Genomic DNA, 12,067 nt, shown 5'->3' with positions numbered 1-12,067 from the left:
TGACATAAGTATATACATAAAAGATGAGAATAACTGTTGAAACATCAACTTCACTCATGAGCATTAAAACAAAACAGAATAAATAATGTCTAAACATCTTTACAAAGTAAATCACATATTATCAGAAAAATTCTACAATGTAACTCTCATCAGATAAACACATAAAGACAGGAAGAACATAAATACCCAAGGGTACACAAACACATAGTGGGATAACACAAGAGGAAAGGGCAGGGTTTGTTTTCAGTGTAACATTTGGTACTGCAGTCCAACCCAAAACTTCATTCCAAAGATCTTTCGTCTTATTTCAACATTTGTTTCCACCAAAAAATCCTATCCCAGCATGCTTTCTGTATTTATATGTTCACATATTTTTTACCTCATTATTTATTTTCAAGTATCTTACCACATCATTTATTTCCAAGAAAATTTTACCTATACCTGCTTTCTGTACATTTTTCGTATAACCTCTCAATGTATTTCTTCCAATTCATCGCCACTCATTCTTTTATATAGGCTACCCCCTCTTAAGCTACCTTAAATCCACTGAGCTCAGATGCTTAACTAAGGGACGAGGCAATGCGGCAGCACAAAACAGTTAACACCCACTGCTGGCGGCTCACCTCCAACTGCGCAACGCTACGCGCTGTTACCATCCAGCTGCCCAACACTACAATGGCGAGTATTACAACAATGCCAACCAGCCACAGACTGCACACAGCGCAGCCAGTGATTTTCATACAGAGGTGGTGTTACAAATAAAAAAACCTAAACAGCCTACTCACACATCGAGACCCGAAAACGGAGGCCTAGGGCTCACAGACCTTCGGAGGAAAAATACTGCCCTCTTCATGAAAAGAACGCTGAAACTTATAGAGACGCAGCCGAACAGCATAACTGCCGCTCTATTTGACCTCAAACCCGAAAGCATGCAGCCGCCAGTAGAAGTTCACAGCATAAATTACAACCTAAAGCATATTTTTATGTAGAATTAAGCTACTTCACATATATTTTAACAGACAAAAATAAGAGGACAATAAATATATAGTAGGGCAGCTACAGTCACGCGAAAACCAAAATAAAATGGAGCTGAAGTATCCCAACAAAAACTGGGAAAAATATGGACTAATATAAATAACAAAACACTGACTACGGAAGTGCAAGCGTCATGGTACAGAGTTGTCAACAACATCATTAGTACCAATGAAAAATTGTATTCAATAGGACTACAAGCAACCAATGTGTGCCAAAAATGTCACAATTTGGACTCTTTGAAGCATCGCATCATCTGTAGTGGATACAAGAATATTTGGAATGAAATTGTATTGCAAGTAGCTTTTCTCAAACGGACCGATGGAAAAGAGGTCACAATGCACGATATACTCTTCCAGAAGAAGATTCCTTTCCACCACAAAAAAATAATGTCATCTTGTGGCTATTCGGAAATTTTGTCATTTATGTTGTCAACAACATAGGTAATGAAAATCTACAAGAATATCGAGAATATATGAAAGACGAATACTGCAAAATATACCGGAACAAAGACCATAAAAACGAAGTTCGGGAATATGATGCAAATTTTGTTTCAGATACAAGGCATCGGTTAATACCTAAATAATATGAAATCGACGGAACAAGACAGACTGCCGAAGTAGGGCATGGCTGTTGAGGGTGAAGTACAGTGGGGACTTCGTCTGCCCCGGGGCCGCTACGGTAGCCGTGAAGGTCTCAACAGTAACCCTAAAAAGCATGTATACCCAAAAAGTAACGAGAGTCATGCCACAGCACAAGAATAATAGGGAAAAACTATTCTAATGCACAAGGCGTGCATCACCGATGAAGTTTAATTTCCTCTCTTAATTTTACTTTTGCTTCTTTCTCATTTTTGTTTAAATTCTAATGAAAGAATATTTTGCGTCCCGTTAATGCAGTCAACAGTATAATAGTGAGAGTTATTTTCACGGTAATCTATTCGGATTACAAATTTCTAACATTGTCTTCAAGATGCAATTTACTTCCATAATCCTTTAAAAAAAGTGAGGCATTGAAGCTCGCTGAAGAAGGCGCTTGAAGGAGAGGGAATGGAAGGGCTAGAAGGGGAAATGGAGGCCCTAAAAACAAAAACAAAAAAAGTGGTAGTCTCGACAGAATGTCAATCCTAAGGGCCCTGGTTCGATTCCCGGCTGGGTCGGAGATTTTCTCCGCTGAGGGACTGGGTGTTGTGTTGTTGTCCTAATTATCATCATCTGCATCTTCACGCAAGTTGCCGACGTGGCGTCAGCTCAAAGCGTCAACTCAAAAGACTCGCGCCCGGCGTACGGTCTACTCGCCGGGAGGCCATAATCGCACGACATTCAGCTCTTATATGTGTTTCAGAGTACACTTTAACTTTATACTTTTTTTCTTGTTTCGAGCCATTCTACCTCCTCTGTAAGTTTGTCAGCGCAGTTCCCTCTGTATAATTATAAAAATCATTGTATCTACGTACACCGTCCGGTCACATTAATGTAAGAACCTATCAAAAGGCTGAATAACCACCTATCGCAGCGTTGATGTGAAGGAAAAGAGCTTCTGCAAGGTTACGACCCTGAGCCACGCTGACTGCAGTGTCGTGGCCAACTTCGCTAGCGTTCTCGGTTGGTGATACACGATGCGAACTGACCGATGGAGCTGGTGACAGAGACACCTGACTGGGTATAAATTCAGGGAGTTTAATGGCCAATGGAGTACGGTAAACTCATCCTGGTGCTCTCCGAACCACGTACGGTCACTGTGAGTTGCCTCACAAGTTGCGTTATCCTGCAGGTAGATACCATCGCGCAGTAGAAGAGAGGGGGGAGTGGTACCCCAGAATAGATGTCTACTTGTGGTGATCCAAAGTGACGATATCACGCAGAGAATGACACGAAAGCATTCGAGAAACCATAACACTCTGACAACTGTTTCAAGGTATTTTCTTTCAGACGATTCACACCGCACACGCCCACAGCCCGGTGTCCGATGGATCATCAGTCGTGCTTCATTTGATATTATCATCTGTCACCACTCAGTAGACGTTCAGTTTCGGTATTAATGTAAAGTTTCCAGCCTTCGTATTTGTTGAACAACCAGGTGCCTTTTGCGGAGGACCATATGCAAGGAAAGTTCGCTAAACAGTCGTTGGGGAGACATTGTTGATAGCCTCGTGGTTTATATTGGAGGTCAGTCGTTTAACAGTTGCACGTCTGCTCGCCTGCAAACATCACAGCAACTGTCTTTCACTCTTTCCATCTATGACCGGTATTTGCTGCAGCGCCAGTTTCAGATAGCGCCATTTTGTCGTACACGGTGTACTTTAACCACACCAACACTTGAACAGTTTACAAAACTAGCCGTTTGGGAAATGCTTCCATAGTTCAAAAGGCAAAGATTATGCCCTTTTAGACATTTCCTCACTACGACAGCTACTGTATGGTTCTCCACGTCCCCTAAACACGTTTTATGTATCCTATACTGCTAGTGGTCTCGCCTGCCACCTGTGACTGGTCATTGCACGTTCACTTTAAACAAAGGGCGATGGTCACATAAATGTGGCTGGACCTTGTCTGCATGCATGCATGTTCCACATCTGTCCTTCAAATACTGTATCGATTTTGACGCAATCTGATGCATACACGAATTGCTGCATATAGGGAAAATCTGTGGGAGCGGTTTGTGACAGAGAGTGACATAGAAGCGTAACTTAGGAACATATGGATGCAAAAAATACATTTGGTGAAATCATGGCTCATTCTTTGCACTGTGTATGCATGAATCAGGTTTTACATCCCTACCACATATAGGGCCATCATTAGGGACGAGAAACTATGACGTGTAAAATTATTTGATAATGACCAATATTATATTGAATCCATAGTCTTCTGTATCGATATGCTCATATCCTCATGGTTGATAATACAGATGGCGTTACATCTACTAGGGTGAAGGGTGCCAAACCTGTGACACATCAGCATATCACTGTAGCTTCTACCGTGTATCACATGCTATCTCGGAAAAGTGCTGTGACTTCACATCTATAACAGCCCTATGACTAAAGGTCGAAGTAAAAAGGGGAAACATAAGAAAACTAGGCTTGGTATGTACATGGCGCATTTTTGTTGTTGTGGTAATCAGTCCTGAGACTGGTTGGATGCAGCCCTCCATGCTACTCTATCCTGAGCAGTACTTACTGCAACCTACATCCTTCTGCATCTCTTTAGTGTATTCATGTCTTGGTCTTCGTCTACGATTTTTACCCTCCACGCTGCCCTCCAGCGCTAAATTTGTGATAATTTCAAGCCTCTCATCATGTCCTATTAATCGGTCCCTTCTTCTTGTCAAGTTGTGCCACAAACACCTCTTCTCCCCAATTCTGTTCAACACCTACTCATTAGTTATGTGATCTACCCATCTAATCTTCAGCATTCGTCTGTAGCACCACATTTCGAACGCTTCTCTTCTCTTCTTGTCCGAACTGTTTATCGTCCATATTTCACTTCCATACATGGCTACACTCCATATAAATACTTCCAGAAACTACTTTCTGACACTTAAATCTATACTCGATGTTAACAAATTAGTCTTCTTTAGAAACGCTTTCCTTGCCATTGCCAGTCTACATTTTATATCCTCTCTACTTCGAGCGTCATTATTTATTTTACTCCCTAAATAGCAAAGCTCCTTTACTACTTTAAGTCTTATTTCCTAATCTGATTCGCTCAGTATCACCTGATTTAGATCGACTACATTCCATAAATCTCGTTTTGCTTTTGTTGGTGTTCATCTTATATCTTCCTTTCAAGACACTGTTCATTCCGTTCAACTGCCCTTCCAAGTCCTTTGCTGTGTCTGACAGAATTACAATGTCATCGGTGAACCTTAAAGTTTTTCTTTCTTCTCCATGGAGTTTAATACCAACTCCGAATTTTTCTTTTGTTTCCTTTACTGCTTGCTCAGTGTACGGATTGAATAACATCGGGGAGAGGCCACAAAGCTGTGTCACTCATTTCCCAACCACTGCTTCCCTTTCATGCCCCTCGAAAATTATAACTACTATCTGATTTTTGTACAAATTATAAATAGCCTTCTGCTCCCTGTATTTTACCCCTGCCACCTTGGAGAGAGAATATTCGAGTGAACATTGTCAAAAGCTTTCTCTAAGTCTTCAAATGCTAGGGACGTAGGTTTGCCTTTCCTTAATGTTTCTTTTAAGATAAGTCGTAGACTCAGTATTGCCTCACATGTTCCTATATTTCTACGGAATCAAATCTGATCTTCCCCAAGGTCGGCTTCTACCAATTTTTCCATTCGTCTGTAAAAAAAATCGCGTTAGTATTTTGCAGCTCTGACTTATTAAACTGATAGTTCGGTATTTTCACATATGTAAACACCTGCTTCCTTTGGGATTGGAATTACTATATTCTTCTTGAAGTCTGGGGGTATTTCGCCTGTCTCATAGATCTTGCCCACCAGATGGTAGGGTTTTGTCAGGACTGGCTATCCAAAGGCCGTCAGTAGTTCTAATGGAAAGTTGTCTACTCCCCGAGCCTTGTTTCGACTCAGGTCTTTCAGTGTTCTGTCAAACTCTTCACGCAGTATCGTATCTCCCATTTCATCTTCATCTACATCCTCTTGCATTTCCATAATATTGTCCTCAAAGACATCGCCATTGTATAGACCCTCTATATACTCCTTCCACCTTTCTGCTTTCACTTCTTTGCTTAGAACTCGGTTTCCATCTCAACTCTTGTTATTCATACAAGTGGTTTTCTTTTCTCCAAAGATCTCTTTAATTTTCCTGTAGGCAGTATCTATCTTACCCCTAGTGAGATAAGTCTCTACAGCCTTACATTTGTCCTCTAGCCCTCCCTGCTTAGCCATTTTGCACTTCCTGTCGATCTCATTTCTGAGTCGTTTGTATTCCTTTTTGTCTGCTTCATTTACTGAATTTTAATATTTTCACCTTTCATCAATTGAATTCATTATTTCCTCTGTTACCCAAGGATTTCTACTAGTCCTCCCCTTTTTACCTACCTGATCCTCTGCTGCATTCACTACTTCATCGCTCAAAGCCACCCATTCTTCTTCTACTGTATTTCTTTCCCTCATTCGTGACAATTATTCCCTTATGCTCTCCCTGAAACTCTGTACAACCTCTGGTTCTTTCAGTTTATCGAGGTCCCATCTCCTTAAATTCCCACCTTTTTGCTGTTTCTTCAGTTTTAATCTACAGTTTATAACCAATAGATTGTTGTCACACTCCACATCTGCCCCAGGAAATGTCTTACAATTTGAAACCTGTTCCTGAATCTCCGTCTTACCATTATATATTCTGTGTGATACCTTCTAGTATCTCCAGTGTTCTTCCATGTATTCAGCCTTCTTTTATGATACTTGAACCAACTGCTAACTATGATTAAGTTATGCTCTGTGCAAAATTCTATTAGACGGCTTCTTCTTTCATTTCTTACACCGAATCCATATTCACCCACTATGTTTTCTTCTCTCCCTTTTCCTACCCTCGAATTACAGTCACCCGTGACTATTAAATTGTCGTCTCCCTTCATTACTTGAATAATTTCCTTGAATTCATCATACATTTCATCAATTTCTTCATCGTCTGTAGAGGTAGTTGGCATATAAACTTGTACCATTGTAGTAGACGTGGCCTTCGTACGTATTGTGGCCACAATAATGCGTTCACAATGTTGTTTGTAGCAGCTTAACCGCACTCCTATTTTTTTCGTTTTTAAACCTAATCCTGCGTTACCCCTATTTGATTTTGTATTTACAACCCTCTATTCACCTAAACAAAAGTCTTGGTCCTCCTGCCACTGAACTTCACTGATTCCCACTATATCTAACTTTAACCTATCCATTTCCCTTTTTAAATATTCTAGCCTACCTGCCCGATTAAGGAATCTGACATTCCATGCTCCTATCCGTAGAACTCAATTTTTTTTCTCCTAATGGCGCATTATTTGTGGAACATCCAATGTTGGGAGTGAAGTACCACAGCTTCCTCCAAGAATCGGTGTATGGGAGAGAAGAGGACATACAAAAATGTTAGATCACGGCCCGCTGGTATTTGTTTTCCATGTTTACTTGGCCTGGAGTACTTAAAACTTATGATACGTCCTATAATTAACTTGTATTGCTGAGTGCGTGAACAAGGCTGTGAGAGTGAGGACAGCGCCAGTGTACTTTGCGATCACAGATTATGTCTGTAAGGTGGCAGAATAAATGTAGGTCAATTACGCACCTTCATAAGAGTTTTATACATTGTAATGGGAAGTTGAGTATGACACCTAATTTACTTCGGCGATAATGAGCAGATTTGCGCATGTGAGTGTGTTGCAAAAGGGATGACACTCAATTGGCGTATTAACCCACTGCTCCTATATAATGCATGCCAATTAGCAGAAGATGAAACAAGCAGCAAGAGGGAACGTTTTGTGTGAAAGTCAGCGTGGGCGGACAAGCGAACGCACCATTGGGGGGCACCGCAGAAAGCTCGTAGCAGGCATCCCGCAGTGGGAGTCAGTGGATGGACAGGTGACTCGTACTGTAGATCAAGTAATGGGCCACCAGAAGTGGGGCAGAAAGGAACTTTAGACAACTGCCTTTCGGAATTCCAAATGGATATGAACAAAACCAGTGGCGCAGTTGATCACGTGAACAGCGAATGGTACATATGTAAGCGAGCACGAAACGTCCGATCGTCGGAAACCAACTAGGTATGAGTAAAGTGCCAAGATTTCGAAGCAGTTCAATGTCAGGGCCGTTGCAATTGGCAGGAGAGTTTCCACAAAATGGTTCAAATGGCTCTGAGCACTATGGGACTCAACTCCTGTGGTCATCAGTCCCCTAGAACTTAGAACTACTTAAACCTAACTAACCCAAGGACAGCACACACATCCATGCCCGAGGCAGGATTCGAACCTGCGACCGTAGCAGTCGCACTGTTCCGGACTGCGCGCCTAGAACCGCGAGACCAACGCGGCCGGCTTTCCACAAAATAAGAGGAATGCTCCTATTGGTAAAAAAAAAGCTCTGATGTGGAGAACGAAAAAAGAACCTAGGTGGGGAGATACTTTGGCTATGAGAAAGACCAGAGCAAAATTTTCAGGGACTCTTCTCTGAACTGGTGCCAAGTGCATAATAGGGCACATAACGCTCTGCACGACATAGAGGAGAGAAATTTGAGTGAACACTGCATTCACTGCGGCTGACATTCAGCTGGATATTAGGTGATGCATCGTTCAGCTCCCACTGTGGAGAAACGACCCAGGCGTTACTTAATTGTCCTAGTAACGATTGAGAGGGCATTTTAAATTCACGCATATGCACGCACATCACCATATTCCAAGACTAGGGATAGTTGTCTCGTATAACGAGAAACATAGGGAGAATTTCTTCTGGAAAAATCAGCAAAGGCTTAATTAGTTTGTATAGAAATTTCAGAGGACGATAGCAGCCAAGCAGACTACAGCTCTTCGCAGCAAAGGTAAATACCACTCGCAGAGCCGTACACTTGTTGGTTTCCTAGCTTGTGTCCACTGTAACACAGTAAACTCGAGCGGCCTTGGATAATATATTGCTTAACGTGTCACAACGCAAACCATCCTCCGTAGACTTGATTGTCATCCTAAATAGTACTGAACTTTGAACCGGAATCTGAAAACCTATCGTAGTACTGGCCAACATCATGACGTAGTCATAAGAATAATTTTGTAAACAAACTTCCACTTAAAATGTACCATTGTGGGGTTTAAGATTATTTCACTTTCTGAGGACGAGATGTGTTCGTTTGACAACTGTATTTCATTGTTACATTGTAAACTGTGTATATGCGTGTATTTCTGTGATAAGATTGCAACATTAAACCAATTGTATTTACAGCTTACTCAGTTGTTCTGTTCAGACCCTAAACCTTGCATATGAGAGTGGTAATATCAATGGTGGTATAGGGGGAGATGCACTAAAGACTTAGGATATTCGATTTTTAGAAGTTGTCCGTGACATATCGGTTGCCGAAACACTAGCACACTACCTTTCGCAACTGCTTAATGTTCTTAATTTCTGTCCTGAGCACGGAACATTCCGTTTAAATAGTAAACGCTACAGTCCTTTCGCGAATAAAACAGTGTCACTAAGGCACATTAAGACGTTTTCCTCATCTTAAATCCATGTTATATTCAATAATACGACATGTTTAGCCTTGTTGATGTGGCTTTGTTCTTGTTACACATTTAGAATAAACAAGAAGCGAACTATGTAACGTAAGATGGCTGCTTCCGCAACCTAGCATTTACCTTAACACGGATTGACGTAACTGATGTTATGCCTATGTCCTTTTCTCGAAAATACTGAGAACGTAATTAGCGGTGTTTGATTAGTTTCCATGCTTTCCGTCCCACAGCGTTCACTCGAAGAGTTTCTGAACTTCGAATGAAAGGAAATCTAAAGCCGAATGACAGAAATAAAACTACTACACTATAAGTAATTAGCGCAACCCTGTTTATGAATATAAAAGAAATATCATATGAACGAGTCCACTTACGAATGAAATGTGATTCTTTTACGCTTTAGCCTAAAACAAAAACGACTAGCACATCCGTAAATGACACAGGATGCCATTATTTGTTTAAAGCACTTCTAGCAAAGGATAATGTTGGGGGAACTTACATGGTGGACGTCGGCTGCGAGTCCCTGCCGTCATGATCCCTGCCCTTATGATACCTCGATCGTAATATCACAGACGTATTTAACATAAACTCTGGATAAAAGCAAAGGAAGATCTGAGCGTTACCAGCGACAGTAGTTTTTCTCGACAGGCCATTGGTTAATAATGTGAATACGCCTCCAACTAAACGGAAATCCTCAGATTCGACGGAAAGGAAACAAAGCTAAATCGTAGTAAATAAATACAACATGTTAAAAACGACACCATCTCTCTGGTCGAACGTGTCACCACAACGTGGGTGGGTCAGTCTGGAGATTGAAATGCACGCCGCTTACAGGGAATGGAAGATTTAGATGAAATGTGTTTGATATAGTATACTATCAAGACTTCTATTCTATTCGAGGAGCGAGGGAAGAATAACCGCTTGTTTAGTCTCTGTGCATGCTATAATGGGTCTTGTCTTCATGATCCCTATAGTAGCGATATGTTGTAAATATTGCTATAGCTCTCAGTTGAAGTTAGTTTTGGAAAAAATGGCAGTAAGTTTTAACGAGATAATCTGAATCTGTCTTCAAGTGCCTACCAATTCAGCTTTCTTTGCACCTCCGATCTGCCTCTTGTGGGTCGAACAAACCTGTGGCAAGTGGTGCTACTGTTCTTTGTACAAAGCCAATACCCTGTTACCTCTGGCAAGGATTCTAGCTATTTGACTGATATTCTAGAAACGGCAAACAGTTTCCTAAGTATACGAATTACAGTTTTCTTGTATCCTACCAATGAGCTCTAGAAATTTTTGCTTTCAGGTGTGTATATGTTGACTGATTCCAGCTGTGACGCATTGATAATATATCCACAAAAACGATATTTCCTCTGTTTCTTTTAAATGCACAACTTTACATTTCTGAGCGCTTAATGCAAACTGAAGATCTACGCACCAGTTTGAGGTCTTGTCAATATGTGACTGAATATTTCCACAGATTTTTGAGACAGTATTTCTTGCAGAATACGGCAACATTTGTGGAAGGTCATAGGATATTGTTAGTATCGTTTTACAGGTCATTAGTGTACAGCATGAACATCCACAGTTCCAACAGTCTTTTGTAGGTTACACCTCGAGTTACCTCCAGACCTGTCGACGATGCTACATCAAAGATAACATGCTGCACACTCCTTAACATGAAATCCTCAACCCTGTCACACATTTCCCTGGATACTGCATACTGTCGCACTTTCGATCAATAGCGTTTCTGTGTGCAATAACTAGAATGCGAATATAAGAGTGTATGGGAAGTATGGTAGTGTAAGCTGCAATTTTTACACGTTTGTTTACTATAATTCGGTTCTCTATCTTCTTCCGTGAAACTACGCTATCATAAAAAATACATTTACAATTGAGATTGAGGTCGTTCTTCGAGGAAACAAGTTATGATGTAATCAACAACGTGTAAAGCAAGCAGACTACAGTGCCAGTAGCCGAAAGGTACCAGCCTGACGCTATAGTTGAGTAGGTAGCGAGACAGGGTTGCAGCTTTCCCGCTACATTATTCAATTTTTGCGTAGAGGCAGCAAAATGGGAAACAAGGGATAGTTAGGAGAACAATTAATATCCAGGAAAAACAAATAAAAAACTATATGGAGCACTCTTAATATTGTTATTTTTCCGAGGCAGAAATATATTTAAGAGATTATATGAGATGAGTATAATAACGTTTGAAAAAATGTTATTAGATAAACATTTAAAAATGTAAAACAGAGGTAGTAGAATATAATCGTATTATATTAGATGGTGCGAAGAGAATTAGGAACTGGATTTAAAATGCGAACTGGTAAAAGTAAGAAACAATTTTCTGAATAATATGTTTAAGTGGTAGAACGTCTTCTGTGAAAGTATTCGTCTGGAAGGTAATATTGTATGTAAAAGAAATGAGTATGGTTCACAATAAAGACACGAAGAAAACAGAAACTTTATGATTGTGGACATACAAAACAAAATACTATGAGAATTACATGGGTAGACTGATTTTAACATATCAATCACTGGCGTAAGGTGGAAAGGATGTCTCGACGTTTCGTTATTGTCCTCCGAAGTTTTTTGAGAGGTCTTGCTTTCACAACTGAATCGGACGTTCTGCGGAGTTCCTTACTGAAACTTTATCGGATGTACACGTACTGGAAGTAGTGATTTAGTTTTAATTATCATGTCAGGAAAATAAATTTAACGTTATTTATTTTTGTTCTGGTAGCTTGCAGACGCCTTTTATACCGGTAGAAATTGAAAGATCGTGCCACTGTGCTCAGCCAACCGTCAGCGTAGCCACAACAGATTGGCACAGCAATTTGTTGAAGTGGCCAAAACTGGTTCCC

This window comes from Schistocerca gregaria, chromosome 1, assembly GCF_023897955.1.
Source record: "Schistocerca gregaria isolate iqSchGreg1 chromosome 1, iqSchGreg1.2, whole genome shotgun sequence".
Lineage (NCBI taxonomy): Eukaryota > Metazoa > Arthropoda > Insecta > Orthoptera > Acrididae > Schistocerca > Schistocerca gregaria.
The sequence above is the reverse complement of the archived record's forward strand: the minus strand, read 5'-3'. Positions refer to the sequence as shown.